Below are 15910 nucleotides of genomic sequence, written 5' to 3'. Positions count from 1 at the left end.
TTTTCAATTACTACAACTGAAATTGCAGCTGAAATTCAAAGACCTCATTTTAAGAAGAGTCTATGAACTGGTAGTGAATATTTGGACAGGGTTTGACAGGTGGACAGATAAGAAACTGAAACTGTTTCACAATCGAAATAATGGGCAGAATAATCTAGGCTGGGGGGAGGGGGCGCATACAGCATGCCACCCCCCCTAGAAACCACATGGTCTGCGGGGCAGACTAACGAGGGCCAGGTGGAGCTTCCACTTGTTCCGCCCTCTGGAAAACAGCTCCATGAGTTCCAGCAACACCAGGAAGGTGTCACTGGCTGCTGCTGGGTCTGCAGGAGGGAAGCAGATCAAGGCCCATGGATTCCCAGCGGAGGTAAGTCCAGGTACTTGGGCAGGGAAGGTTTGGGTAGGTTAGACAGAGGGACAAGGGGAAAAGTGGGTGTGTTTAAAGGATGGACCAGGTAGGAAGAAAGGAAGGTCAACCATGAACAGCCAAGGTAAGCAACCAAAGAGCAACACCCGCCTCCTGCCTATCCTTTAAACATTTAAATTTTAAAAACAGTCTTCCCGCTCCTGCCCTGCTGCCCACGCCAAACGTTTTATGATAACAAGCTTACTGACACTCAATTATTCACTTAAATATGGTGGATGACCTGCGATTTTGGTACCTGCCCACCACCCCTATATGATGGGGAAGAGCTGGGGGGTGGGTGGGAAGGCGGTGGGATGGGCGCATACCCCATTTTACGTGCCCCACCCCACCCCACAGGAAACACACCTGCCGGGGGCACATAAAATTCAGCCCAATGAGTTGTGAGGACAGGAATATGTTAAGCATGGTCACAGAATAGTAATTCCTAGTTCTTTTGGAGACAAGATTCTGTCGGAATTTAATACTGAACACACAGAAATAGTTAACACTAAATCCGTAGCCAGGGCTTTTGTTTATTGGCTTAGTCTAGAAGGAGATATAAAATTATTGATTACCAAATGTACCATTTGTCAAAATTGTAGAAGCAAGATGCCAACAATTTCTTTACAACCATGGTCATAGTCAAGACCACCATGTCAAAGAGTGCATGCAGGCTTCTGTGAAACGGTAAACAAAAGCTATCACTGGAACTGAACCAAGAGAAGAGGGAAGACTTATCAGCATGAAAGCAAATTATGAAAGGATAATTAACCAGGAATGTATATGGAAAACACATACAGTTAACAGACTTGCTAAGATTATAAACTGCAAAGACATAAAAGTGTGCAACAAAGTGGGATTAATTAATGATCTCAGAGTGAAGGTGCTCCTATGTAGCAGCAACCATAATATTCTTGAATTTTACATTCAGGTTGAGGCAGAGAGGAGTGGGTCTGAGACTATGTTTTTAAATTTAAGGGCAATTATGAGGGCATGAAAGCAGAGCTGGCTAAAATGAATTGGCAAATTAAGTTAAGGGAAAGTTCAATAGAGATGCAGTGGCAAACATTTAAGGGGATATTTCAGAATACACAGAATAGATACATTCCAACGAGTAAGAAAAAGTCCAAGGATAGATACCCATCCGTGGTTAACTAGAAAGTTTATAGTGTCAATCTTAAAGAAAAAATATATCATTGTGCAAAGATAGGCGGAAGGCCAGAAGATTGGACAAAATATAAGGAACAGCAAAGGATGACTAAAAGATTAAATAAAGAGGGAAACAATAGAATACGAGAGAAAGCTAGCCAGAAATATAAAAACAGATAGTAAGAGTTGCTATAAATATTTAAAAAGGAAATGAGTTACCAAAGTGAGCATTGGTCCTACACAAAGAGAGTTTGGCGAATTGATAATGGAAACAAGGAAACAGCAGATGAATTGGACAGGTATTTTGCATCAGTCTTCACTATAGAGAATACAAGTAACATCCCAGAACCAGCTATAAATCAGGAAATGGAAGGTATGGAGGAACTCAGGAAAATTAATCACCAGAGAAGTGGTAATGAGTAAATTGTTGGAGCTGTGGGCTGAAAAGTGCCCAGGTCCTGATGGACTTCATCCTCGGGTCTTGAAAGAAATGGCTGATGAGATAGTTAATGGATTAGTTTTAATTTTCCAAAACTCCCTAGATTCAGGAAAGATTCCATTAGATTGGAAGATAGCAAATGTAACTCAATTATTCAAGAAAGGCAGGAGACAGAAAATGGGAAACTATAGGCCAGTTAGCTTAACATCTGTCATAGGGAAAATGTTAGAAGCTATTATTAAAGAAGTTATAGTGGGGCACTTGGATAAGTTCAAGGTAATCAGGCAGAATCAACATGGTTTTGTGAAAGAGAAATCATGTTTAACAAACTTATTGGAGTTCTTTGAGGAAATAACGTATTGTGGATAAAGGTGGATGTATTGTACTAAGATTTCAAAAGGCATTTGATAAAGTGCCACATCAAAGCTTATTGTGGAGAATAAAAGCTCATGGTATAAGGGGTAACATATTGGCATGGATAGAAGATTGGCTGGCCAACAAAAGCAGAGTAAGCATAAATGGGTCTTTTTCAGGTTGGCAAGATGTAATGAGTGGTGTGCCTCAGAGCTCAGTGCTGGCACCTCAATTGTTTATAATTTATATAAATGACTTGGATGAAGGGATGGTTGCCAAATTTGCTGATGACACAAAGATAGATAGGAAAGCAATTTGTGGAGAAGACATAAGGAGGCTACAAAAAGATATAGATAAATTGAATGGGCAAAGATCTGGCAGAGGGAGTATAATGTGGGAAAATGTGAAATTGTCCATTTTAACAGGAAGAATAAAAGTGCGGCATATTACTGAAATGGTAAGAGATTGCAGAGCTCTGAGATGTGGAGGGATCTGGGTTTCTTAGTGCATGAATCACAAAAGGCTAGTATGCAGGTTATGCAAGTAATTAGGAAAGCTTATAGAATGTTATCACTTATTGTAAGGGGAATTCAATACAAAAGTAGGGAGGTTATGCTTCAGTTATACAGAGCATTAGTGAGACCACATCTGGAGTACTGTGTACAGTATTGGTCACCTTATTTAGGGAAGGATGTAAATGTGTTGGAAACAGTTCAGAGAAGGTTTACCAGACTAACACCCAAGTGGGTGGGTTGTCTTATGGGGAAATGTTGGACAGGCTAGGTTTGTGTCCGCTGGAGTTTAGAAGAGTAAGAGGCAACTTGATTGAAACATATAAGATCCTGAGGGATCTTGACAAGGTGGATGTGGAGAGGACGTTTCCTCTTGTGGGAGAATCTAGAACTAGGGGGTCACTTTAAAAATATGGGGTCGTCCATTTAAGACGGAGATGAGGCGAAATTTTTTCTCTCAGAGGGTCGTAAGTCTTTGGAACTCTCTTCCTGGAAGGGTGGTGGAAGCAGAGTCTTTGAATATTTTTAAGGCAGAGGTGGATTATTGTTTGGTAAGCAAGGCAGTGATAGGTTATCGGTGGTAGGTGGGATGCAGATTTGAGATTACTGTCAGATCAGCTATGATCTTATTAAATGGTGGAGCAGGCTCGAGGGGCCAAATGGCCTATTCCTGCGCATATGGATCAAAAGAAAGAAAATACAGATATTTAAAAAAGGAACAGGATTTTCTCTAAGTTCTGAACTGAAAACAGACAGTCCACCAAACTCTACACCAAAGCTTTACAGAAAGTCAGGGAGACTTTGTAAACCAGTTGTTAGGCTTGATTTATTGATGCAAAGAAAAAAAAGAATCCATTGTTATTTTGCCAAGTGTGCATATTCTTAAAGATTTGTTTGTTTTTGAAGTTGTATAGTTAATGTAAATGGCAAGTTTATTGAAAAAGCATTTTTTTAAAACAAAGGGAAACAGTAATTATTCTTACATTATGAGCATATCCAATGTGGTGATGATGTCATTAAATGTGTGATATGGCCACCATAGCATTTGTATCTCTTTCAAGTTCCTCCCACTATATAACAATTTCAATAAAAAGAAAATTTTAAAAAATTGTTTTACCATTGCATTTCATGAAAATAATAATATAAAACTATCAACCAAATGACATTTTAAGTACAGCATCATGGCAGCTCTCAAAACAGCAACGTTGCATAGCAAATGTATCCAGTGCTTTCTTTTTTAAAAAAAAATTAAAATCAGGAAAAAAATCAATCTTAAAATGCTTTTGTGGATGTATTTTTAGATATATTTTTCATATTGGTTGCTTTAACTGTTTCCCTACTATGACATTAACAGGAAATTTGAATGAGAGGCGTTACAGATCCAGATAGTGCGAGGGAGCTTAACTAACAGCAAAGGAAAAAATGACATTAAATGAAGATGATTCAGAAATTGAGGGTGTTGCAATTCTCTGTTAATTCACTTCCCTCAACGCCAGCGACAGCAACTCTTCTAAATCCCACATCACTGTTCAAATAAAGACAAAAATAAAGTGTTAATTCTTTTTCTAAAAGGAGTCATGGTGGTGATTTTTAAAACATTTTGATTGCTCATTTTTCTCAATTATAATTATTATATTTACAGAATTCATTGCCATTTCAGGCTACAGATTTGCAACCAGCATAGGATAAAAGCAGGTCTTGCAAGTTTCAAAACAAAATAAAAGTTATACAGATGTACACAAATATGTTGCTTTGTCCATGCTTACAATAAGTTTGCCCTTTTACACTGCCACAAGCACATTGTTTACTAATTCATGTTGCATTAGAGTTTAGATGAAAGAGATGCTTCAAATTATTATTCAACAGTTTGTAGAAATTTTCTGGAATGCTTACATAAACAGTATGGAAAATTAGAAAACCAAATAAAAACATGCTTTAAGGCATGTATATTACATTTGATGAATTTTATGTTTGAAAAAAAGCAAATAGACTTTCTCCCTTATTTGGGAACAATCACATCAACAGCGCTTGTATTGAAGTGAAACACTGTGCACTGAGCCAGCTTAGAGTGAAGAGGTGCAATCCCTTGTCCTTCAGCTGGATGGACAGGATAGACTTTTCCATGGCTGTTTTCAGCACTATTAGAACAGCACACAATATGCTGCTCCCAAGGAGGCATGTATTCACTTTCAATGACTATAATTGCCTTTAAGGTTACAGAAAAATGCATTGACATTTTGACTGTTGTGCCCTGTCAGGAGTAAACAATCTTTTTTATCACAATGATTCACCCGCAAGTGAAATGGCGCGTTGACGCTTAGTTCCATTTCCGAAGAAATGAAAAATTGTTTTTCTAACACTTTTTCATCAAGGTGCTATCCCTTAAAGTGGCATGAATCTTCAAAGAGCAAAGCTCCTAACTATACACCAGAAATGAAGAGATATAGAAAGTCATTTCAACATGCACTTCAAATAGAATGCTTGTTTTGTTGTGTATTAATGAAAGTTAAACATGACACACCCATATGCTAATTGCACCATGTTGCTCATTAAAAATCAGAGCTTTAATATATGTAGTCTTCCAATAAGTTGCTTCAACCATTCACCACTGTAGCGGCTTCAAAACCCACTTATCAGACGTTTGAAAATGTCAAGAATCATAGCAAAACAAAAGATGAACACACAATAACTTCATGCTAAATACAAAAATAAACTTTAAACAAATAAAATACAGAAAAGAAACTGGATAATAAACAAATATTTCAAACCAAGAGTAGATTTATACAATTGAATTGCCCAAATCTGAATTTATTACATGTTTCACAAGGTTTTCTCATACAGAAATATGAATACATAGGTGATAGTGTTAGTATAATTGCTTCTCTATGTAAAATAAAGTAAATTTTCACACATTTAAATGACGGCACATCGAATGTTTAAACAATACAACAAAATGTACATGAAACCTCCACACCAAAACAACAAGAACTTCATAACAAGAGAAATTGACCCGTCAGGCTGTTTTAATTTATGTAAAAGAAAATACTTTTAAAAATAATGAATGCCCAATTCCACTATTTATGTAATTCAAATTTATAAACATATAGTCATGGTGAAATGCCTAAGGGTAGGTCCTCTACTCATTTCAACATACCTCGTTGTCTTCGGCTTTCCTCTTCAGCTGCCGTAGCAGCCTCCAATTTTCAATTTCAAGTTGTCTAACCACATCACTCTTTCTGCCTCTTGGTCTACATCTCTTCTAATCTTCCTTCAATAATTTCCATCAACAAGTTCTCATGCCTTAAGTACATGGCCAATCCAACCTTGTTGCCTTATCTTGATTATATTCACTAACGATCTTTCATCCTCGACCATCCTCAAAATGTCTTCATTGCTCTTGTGTTTTCTTCAGTTGGCCCGGTCCATCCTTCGCCAGAACCACATTTCACAACTTTCAAATCTTTGAATATCCACCTTTCTCAAGGTCCACGTTTCTACATAAACAACACTCCAAATCCTGATAATTCTTTTCTTAAGATCCCTACTTATTCCTTTGCTGAACAATTATTTATGGCCTGGGTTTTTCCTATGGCAGGTGGGCTGGACAGGAGCGGGCGTGGAACTGAGCGCCGCCTGTGATCGCCTGCGTGCCGCCATTCTACGCAGGCGAGCCAATTAAGGCCGCTTGGGCTTTTCGCCTGCCCGCCAACCTTAAGGTTGGACGGGCAGCGTTCTTAACTGCTTTAATTGATTTCTTAATTGCCTTAATAGGCTGTTGACATTTCACCAGGCGCGCAGCCAACTTCAGGGCGGCCCGCCAAAATAAATATCGTGATGGCGCACGGTGACGTCGGGACGTACGCCTGACGTCATCACACATCATTTTATGCTTCAGCGTGTCAGGCCCGCCACTGCATGCCAACCAGAAGCTCTATGTTTGGGGAATACATTCTTTACCATTGCTATTCAAGATGCTTCCCAGGTACTTAAATCGTGGCCTATTCCAGCTGTTGACCATTTATCTTGACATCTGTTTTCTCACAATTTTTTCTTCCAATCTTCATGCCCAGAATCTTCGGGTAGGCGAGCAGGGACAGGGCCTGCTCGCCGATGTGTAAAATGATGCATGGTGACATTGGGCGTGAATCCCGACATCACCGTGTGCCATTCAGATCTTGAGTTCAGCAGGCGTGTACCGGAGTTTGCTGTGCACCCGCCGAACTGTCAAAGGCCTATTAAGGCCATTTAAATAGTAATTAAACTAATTAACTGAACTGCCCGTCCAACCATAAGGTCGGTGGCAGGCAAAGAGCCCACGTGGCCTTCGCATTTATCATGAAACCTCATCCAGGGGCGGGATGAGGTTTCATGAAGGTTTTTAAAAGTTTAATAAAAAAATTTTTTTTAATTAATTGACATGTCCACAGCCCATTGACACTGTCACATGAAGAGACATGCCTTAATTTTTTTTTCTCTTAATTAAAATTTTCAATAATCAAACTAATCTCCCTGAGGCAGCTCTTTGCCTCAGGGAGATTTTTGCACTCTTTTGCATGCATGCGCTAAAGAGTGTAGGCCCTGACTCAGCCTGCCCATCCTCTCCTCCCCCCTCCCCCCTACACCGGGACCGCACAGCGCTTCCAGGTGTACGTCACGCTGGGTGGGCCTTAATTGGCCTGTTCACATAAAATGGCGGCACACAGCCGATCGCGGGCGGCAATTGGCTACACGCCCGTCTGTGCCCACTCCCATTCCCCATATCTTTCATCTTTCTTACAGTAACTTTAATTCAGGAAGCTTTCACCACTTCATTCACACATATATAAACATATAGCAAAAAATAAACAATGTTTAACCGTTAAGTTTTTTAAAATATGTGTCATAAAATCAGTATTCAAAAGAACTACATCAAAACAGGTTTTCTTTTCAAAATGAGAAACCGCGAGTGACACTGGACTGTTTACAATCAAGAAAAAAAATCTATGGTTTGGCAATTAGGAGACCTGATTGCTTAAAATAATAAGCATTAAATAAATTACAACTGTGTGTGAAATAAGCTAATTTCAGTAACATAATAAAAAATTCTCCTCAATCCACGAATGAGCTGCTCTTGATACCAACATGGGCAATCAGGATGGTAACAGAAAGAAATATTGAGGCTGAGCAACCGTACTGAACACTGGCCTCATCTTTGCATAGACACTGCACATGCAGTAAAGGATGGGTTTGCTTTGCAGTGCCTCAGGATTTCAGGGGCTATAGGCCCCAACCAGCAACAGATGTTAGTTGCAAATAAAAAAAAACTGTAAAATGCTGAAAACCTGAAAGAACTGAAATAAAAAATAAACAAGGTCTACAAATAAATTAGGCTTGTCGCTTCACAGATTCTGCTGAGCATCCCGTGTATTCCCGGCATTTTCAGTTTTTACTTCAAATGTTGAAGCCATTTTTGCTTGTATCATGCTAATGAGGAACAGCCCTGGGTCACGCTGGGTTTTTTGAATCAGAATCATTCCCTTTTTCCTTAAAAATAAAGTGAAGTAAAGAAAGGAGATTATATTTCCAGTTAGGAGCTTTACGTATAAAAAGCTATGCTGCAAAAAAAAAACACAATTATTTTTCTTGTTGGACAAAAAGCAATGAATATCTTGAGGCTACAGAGGCAGTCATTTTTAAATGAAAGTAAGAAAACTGGTATCTCAATTTCAGTATTCCAGAAAGGTATTATGGCAAACAACCAGCTTAATGTATCAATGAGCTTCAGCACTGAGGCCACACTTCCTAATTCCAACACTTCCACATTATAAATTAGAGCGAGAAGAGACACAAATTAAAGGCAACATGCTATTCCAGAATAAGAGGTAGAAAAAAAATCAGTGTCCAGAAATTCTTGTATTTTTTCAGTTACTGTATTCAACCTGCACATGAAATAGTAGAAGTATGGCAGATGCAGTAACTTAAATGCAAAACAACAGTGCACTACTTCCCTTTAGCACGTTTTGATGCAGCCTTCAAGATGAACATACTCAAGCTGCACAGACTAAATAGATTTTGGCTGGCACTTAAAGCTTATGTCAGCAGGAAATTTTCTGTAAGCTCAACCAAGCTTTAACCAAGCTTTATTGATTCCTTTGGATGCAGGCTGTTTTATGCTTACAACGCAACCACTGCATGCTTTCTAAAGGTTACTCACTAACTAAACTTGTAACTTCCAAATTTCTCCTGCTGCACAGTATGTTCATGAAGGTACCATTATTCACGATTTAAACAATCGAGCAGATATGAATGTAAATCATTGGTGCTCAATAATTTTGATTGCACAGCTCTAAGGTTCTAGATTCAACAAAACTGAATTAAATCATTTATCAACTTTGACAAATATTTATAGTCATGTCACATTTCATTGGATTTACAGCAATGAAAAGACCAAAATACAAAAAGTAAAATGTCAGGATTCATAGATAAAATCTAGTTTATTCATTGAAGAAGATACAGAAAGTATAAATATTTTACCAAGGTGAATGATTTGATAACCAATATCTGTAAGAGACCTAGTATGTACAGTATTACTATAGTTGTTGACACAAAGCTATGTACACAGGTATCAAGTAGAAGGGAAGCACATTACCTTCAGAAAAGCGTAAACTAATTATGTTGATAGGGTGAGATAAGGCAGATTGATTTTCGGGTGGATAAAGAAGGGAAATGCAAATAACAGTAAGCATGTCCATAACCTGAAATTATTGTACACTCTACTGGCAAAGCATGAAAAGGGAAAGGAAAATGCTTTTGGAATGATCATTAATCATAAACAGCTCAGTGTAAAGCAGTTAACAAGGCAAATAAGGCAGCATTGGATTCCAAGTCAGGACAAGATTTCTGAAGGCCACTGTTATACTGATCGATGGTGAGTAGAAAAGGTTAATCCATGAAAATACCTTCCCATTTCTGTCTTTTAATCTACTGCTGAGCTCAGCATGGCTCAAGCCTAATAATTAAATGTTATCATAGTAAATTACTTAGTGAAGGACCCATTGAATACCTGCAGCATTTATTAATTCAGAAGATATAATATTCATAATGCTAAACCTTTGTATAGGCTAAATCGCCATCAGGCGTATTTATATAATTTAGTGATTCAGAGAAGCAACAAGTTGGGAAATTAGAAGATAGTACAATTGGCCATTTGCAATGCTGGAATGCCTACTTAAGAGTCCATTGTTCTCCAACTCTCTCTCAGCACTACAGACTTCACTTCTGGGGCTGACCATGCCTCAGGGAGCATCCTCTGGAGGTATGCACAGGAGGTTGTGACGTCAATCAGCATACGGTATTGATGTGACAACAGGTGCTGCTATGTTGGAGCTCAGTGTTCAAGCTAACGCCCTTTCTTATCTTTATGCAACTCAATATGCAACCAAGAACAGGCAAGACCTCCTTGCCAATGCTATTTAAAGGGATCATCAACTATTTTCAGGTTAGTTGCTGACCGATTTCCAATGGATTGTGCTGAGGTAGGTGGTGTGCAGAGTTGTTTAAAGTTGCTCAAGTCTACAGAAAGTGGTGTGGCACATGCCAAAGAACTTTGCCTTGCCTTTATGGATTCTGCACAGACCATATTCTGCCACACATGGGTACAGTAGTTTTTATCCTCCTTGCCCTACAGCATGGTAGGGAAATTAACCAGAGATGACACATAGCAGGGCAAACTGCTGGAAGATGGAGGAAGGGGGAAAAGAAGCAGCAGGTCATACCCACCTAATGTGTTCAGGAACCAATTCTTCCACTTGAACCTCATCAAAGAAGCATGTGTCAGATGTCTCTGCTTCATGAAGGAGGTCCTCGCTAAAATCTGTCATATGCTGAACCACAATTGCAGCCTTAAAGCAGGGAAAGGGGACAGTGATGTGGTTGTAATATCACTGGCCTAGTAATCCAGGCTAACGTCTGGGGACACGAGTTCAAATCCCACCACTGCAGCTGGTGGACTTTAAACTCAATTAATTAATAATGGTGACCATGACAACTAACATCGATTGTTGTAAAAATCCATCTGGTTCACTATTTCCTTTCAGGTCCTTCCCTGGTCTAGCCTATATGTGACTCCAGAGCCACAACAATGTGGTTGACTCTTAACTGCTCTCTGAAATGGCAATTAGAGATGGACAACAAATATTACCCACATTACATGAAAGGATTAAAAAAAAACGTCAGTGACTGTGAAGGTGACCATGGCTATGAACTTTTGTGCCTAGATCCTTCCAGGCTGGAGAAGATGATACTTGCAGCATCTCTGAGTTCACTTCCCACTGCTGCATAAGGGAATTCATTGAGTCTCTGTAATCCAAGAAAAAGGGGTAACTTTCATTCCCTTACCAAAGAGAAGAAGCAGAGAGAGCACTCGGAATCGCGAGGATATCAGGCTTTCCCACAGTGCAAGGTATCACTGGCATAATGTGCGTCACTTTGTGGGCACCACATAACAGTTTTAAGATATCCTACAACTGGAAGGTGTTCCACTTCCTCACCATCCAGCTCATATGCGACCATAGCAAATCATGCTGGTTAATGCTGAATATCCTGGCAGCAGTCATACTGCCTTCATTTACTGCAGTCCACTGTAATCATCTGCATTTGAACCAGCACAGCAATCTAGAGGGTGGCTACTTGGCAACAAGGGATATCTACTGACCACATGGCTTATGCCCCTGTGCATAACCCATGCACATAAGTAGCATGTATAAAACGAAAGCCATGCTATTACATGAAATGTGATCAAGCAGATCACTGAGTATGTAAGAAATGCTTTCACTGCCTGGGCCATTCTCTAAGAGCCCTGCAATACCCATCAGAGGCAGTGTCGCCATTCACCATGATCTTCTGTATTCTGCACAACATCATTAGGGCAAAGTTCTTACCAAGAGCTATATAGCCACCATCTGAGGAGCAGGAGGAACCCACCACAACCTCCTGCTGTCCACAATCTGCTCATCTGACTGCAGTACCAGTAAACGCAACCCTAACTCCCCAAACACCAGCAGTTGCACAACCTTATCACCACTGTTACTGACCATCACAATGTCCTTTTGGTCATGAAACTGAAATAAAAGCCATCACAAAATAACCATTCCAAACCAAATTTATAAATCATCATTCCCCTAATACATATAGAAGTCAACTAATCACTCTTGTGGATTCCTTTACAGCCCACCTTCTCTGTGCCTTTACATGAACAGGTGCTACCCCAGTGATTGCTGCATAGGTGGTGGAAGGCAGCTGACTTTCAGTGGCAGATATGCAGATGGTCTTGCAAGAAAACTTCAAACACCTCTGGGCCCAGGATGCATGGCTTTGTCAGGGCTAGCAGCCAGACAACCAAGTGGCAATGATGGGAGGGCAAGTGCCATCATCCTGAGACAGGATAGCAGCTTCATACTCCTGGGTGACACTGTCACTACCCTGAGTGGTGCCTCAGCAATCCTAGCAACTTGTTAGAAGACAAATTGCTGGACATGTGACACTCTCTGAGCCCCTTCAAACACTGGTATCCACAGCTGTAAGGACATCAGTCTGAGCTTGTGTGGCAGCAAGGTGAGCTTGCATGCCTTAAGGCTGAGCTTCCACTGCAGTACCCTGACATTGGGTGGCTTCTGCTTGTGCTGCAATGGAAGCTGAGTCATTGGCTATCTGGATCTGCATCATGGATGGGTCCACAAGTGTCCTCATGGAGTTGACCACTACTTCCAGTCCGAAGAGATTGAGCTCCAAGCTCTACACATAGCCCTGTGCCAATTTGGTGCGAGACTCCTTCATGCTCTTTGACATTGGCCATAGGCATTTTGGCAGGCCTGCATTTTGTTGTTTGCACCCTTCTTATGTATGCCACCCCAAAGTCCTCACAACAGAACTCAGCAACCCAACTATGGCAAGCTGGCACTTGCAATACCCTTGACCTCTACATTGGCAGCAGGCCACTGGAGCCCTATCTCTCACTGAACTTAGACCTCAGCACCAAGCTATTCTCTGAAGTACATGTAGCATCAGTATCTGGCAGCTGCTTCAGAATGCGAGCATGAAAGCAAGTGACTGTGTTTCTTAAACTTTGCTGTCTTCCTGTTCTTCTAGCTCTTTCTCTTTCACTTGTGGTCAGGTTACATTTAGGGATATCTAAAAAGGAAAAGGGTACAAGGGTTGGGTTGTGGTGATGAAGGGACAAAAACAAGAGATGGATGCTTACACTATCATCCGCTTCTAAATCAGAAGGGAAAATGAGATGTAAGGAGGAGGGTTAGGAATGAGATACTATAGAATGGTTTCAGCCTTTCTGCTGGCCATAACCATAGTCATAGCCGTTCCAATGATGGTGAGCACTATCTCCTCAAAGGGAGTATGGGGGTAAAGACATGCAGCTGCGCCTGTTCCCTGCCAGTTTTGTGCTGCTATCTTTGGTTCTGTGCCACCATATCCGCAAGAGAGAGGGAAGGGCGTCAATGAATGTGGTAAAATGTGTTTGAGTTATATGCTTATCATTATCGAATATCTGGCAGTGTTTGCACAAGCTGTGAGATGTGGGTGTGAGGTTCACAGCAGTGCTGACTGTGTGCTGAAGCTATGAATGCGAGTTCTGAATTGTGAGTGTTAATAGACAAGTGCTGGTAGGAGGGTGTTGGAATTGTGGTGCCTGAGTAGTGTCTGAGGCTAGTGGTGTACTTAGTGGTATAAGACATTTGAAAATTCATTTGCTGACCATGACCACTTGTGTGATGATATAGAACTTCTTACAGCAGTGCATCCAGGTTCTCAGGGCTAGACTCCTATTACCCCTTTCTGTTCTTATTGTCTGCAGGGTTTCCTGGCCCCCTATAGAGAGATGATATTTCTCCTCATCTGCACCAAGGCCTCCTGCAGCACAGCACTCAAAAATCTGGAAGCCTGCTCTCTGCCACATTGTGCCATTCTTGTGTATTTCCCAGGTCACTTTGACTTCCAGCTCCTAATACAGTGAGAATGCACCTCCCCTTTAAGACATGCAGGCTGGTTCATGGCAATGCAAGCTATTTTGCATCGCACATGCCTCTCACAATTTTAAGCCAAGGCTTGCAGCCACTCAACAGTGCACATATTGCTGGCTGCACACTACTATAACTTAAATTAGCAGGCAACACAAAATGTATGTGCCACCTGCATCGGAAGCAACATGCTTATCATGATTCCTGCACCCACTTTTAGGTATTATCAAGTTTTAAAGCAAAATAATGTTATTGTTATTATATATGGCTTTGGCACGACCACACCATTTAGTCTTACTGAAGGAAGGAAATGCTTGCCTTAGAGGGAGGTCAACAAAGCTTCAGTAGACAGATTCCTGAGATGAGGCTATAGTCTACTCCATCTCTCATCAAGACCAAGCCTATATTCCCTAGAGTTTAGAAGAATGAGAGATGATTGATGTTTCCCTGGCTAGGAAGTCTAGAACCAAGTGTCACAGCCTCAGGATGAGGGGTCAGCCATTTAGGATTGAAACAAAAATGAACTTCTTCACTTGAAAGGTTGTGATCTTTGGAGCTCTCTATCCATTAGAATTATGGATGCTCAGTTATTGAGTATATTCAAGACATAGGTCGATAGGTCTTTTTGAACACTTAAGGGAATCAAGGAATTTTGGATTAATACAGGAATTGAGTCAGAAGATCAGCCATAAAATCACTGAATGGCTGTCAAGGCTTGGTCGGGCCAAATGGCCTACTCCTGCTATTTCATATGTCCTTATATCAAAGTCCATTAATAAGAATGAATTAATGTAGGCCATATCACTGCAGGAGTAACTTGTTAGTGATTCAAGGAAGTAATCATTAAGCATATTAACTCTCATAATTTTCTTCTATGCAGTGGGATCAGGCAATCTGTGCATGTGAAAACGAGAAAAAAACTGCCTGCAAGGTGTTGTTCCAATTCTGTTCAATTTTGAACTGTCAGCTTGGTAATGGTATGGTCACAGGCTCGTTTTTTTGAGCTAGTTTATTAACGCACCAAAACGCACATGAAAGTACTTTTGCTACTATATCCTGTTGGCCCTTGTGATTCTACCACAAATTTTGCTCAACATTCCACCAGGAATAATGGTCCAATACGAGCCAATACTCGGAAGCCTTCCTGTACACTATAAACTCTAAATTGGCTGGGGACACTTTGAATATACTTCAGACATTCTTCTCCACTTCACCCTGTAGTCATTTTAAACTTTCTGTCTGCAATTAATGCCTTTGAAGTTCAACTCTCTGCCCAAACATTCAATTACTGATTTTAATTGCTTCAACATAGTTTTGTACGTTTTTATCAGTAATAACACACATATATTGAAATAGGATTCTTCGATTGCACATCAATTATCTCTTTCCATGGGACATTCTAATATTCTAACAAATTTTCATCCAAATCTCAGTTCATTATTGGTACCAAAGTTATTAGCTGGCAAATAACTTGAAAGTTGCATGTGTTTGACTACATTAAGCAAATCTCTCAAGTCCGTCCACCGGCACTGCCCCTCTTTTGAATCAAACAAAAGCATGGGGGGACAATTGTTGTCCGGTGCAGTGCATGGCAATGCTTTGACCAGGCTCAACTTGCTAACCAATCGGCATCCTTTTCTCATGCAGTATAAATCGCTGTTCTCTAAATTTAGCACTCTTGCACCTATCCTGATGAGTGTAAGATGAAAAGCTTCAACAGCATGCCTCTTTTCTCAGTAATACTAAAATGCAATTTCTTCAATGTACCTGTAGCTTCTTTTCATTTTCAAAGCTTAGAAGCAAAATGCAACCAGTGCAAACTTACCTTGACAAGCAGTAACTGGTTTGCTTATGTAATGAAACAGTAACACCTGTGGCATTGATGGAAACATGTTCTTAACTTACTCACATTATCTTTCATATGATTGCAAATCCAAACTCTCTACATTTCTTAAGTCACTGGGCGGAATTTTCCCCGAATTTCACTAAGTGCGGTGGCAGGTGTGAAAAGTGACATTTTCCCTCCAGCCGCAATGGCGGG

The 15910-nt window shown here is 40.3% G+C and overlaps 1 long non-coding RNA gene across 1 annotated transcript in view; it reads right to left on the bottom strand.

The window, feature by feature from the left end:
• Nucleotides 1-3667: 3667 nt before the first annotated feature.
• The window catches only part of LOC121278027, a 48501-nt gene continuing 36258 nt past the window's right edge, over nucleotides 3668-15910 (bottom strand). Inside the window, exon 2 of the long non-coding RNA XR_005943038.1 lies at nucleotides 3668-4385. This is a non-coding gene — a long non-coding RNA (uncharacterized LOC121278027). The remainder of the gene's footprint in view (nucleotides 4386-15910) is intronic.

The sequence above is a fragment of the Carcharodon carcharias genome, chromosome 5 (assembly GCF_017639515.1).
Source record: "Carcharodon carcharias isolate sCarCar2 chromosome 5, sCarCar2.pri, whole genome shotgun sequence".
NCBI lineage: Eukaryota > Metazoa > Chordata > Chondrichthyes > Lamniformes > Lamnidae > Carcharodon > Carcharodon carcharias.
Note: the sequence above shows the minus strand (reverse complement) of the source record. Positions and strands in the feature narration are given on the sequence as shown.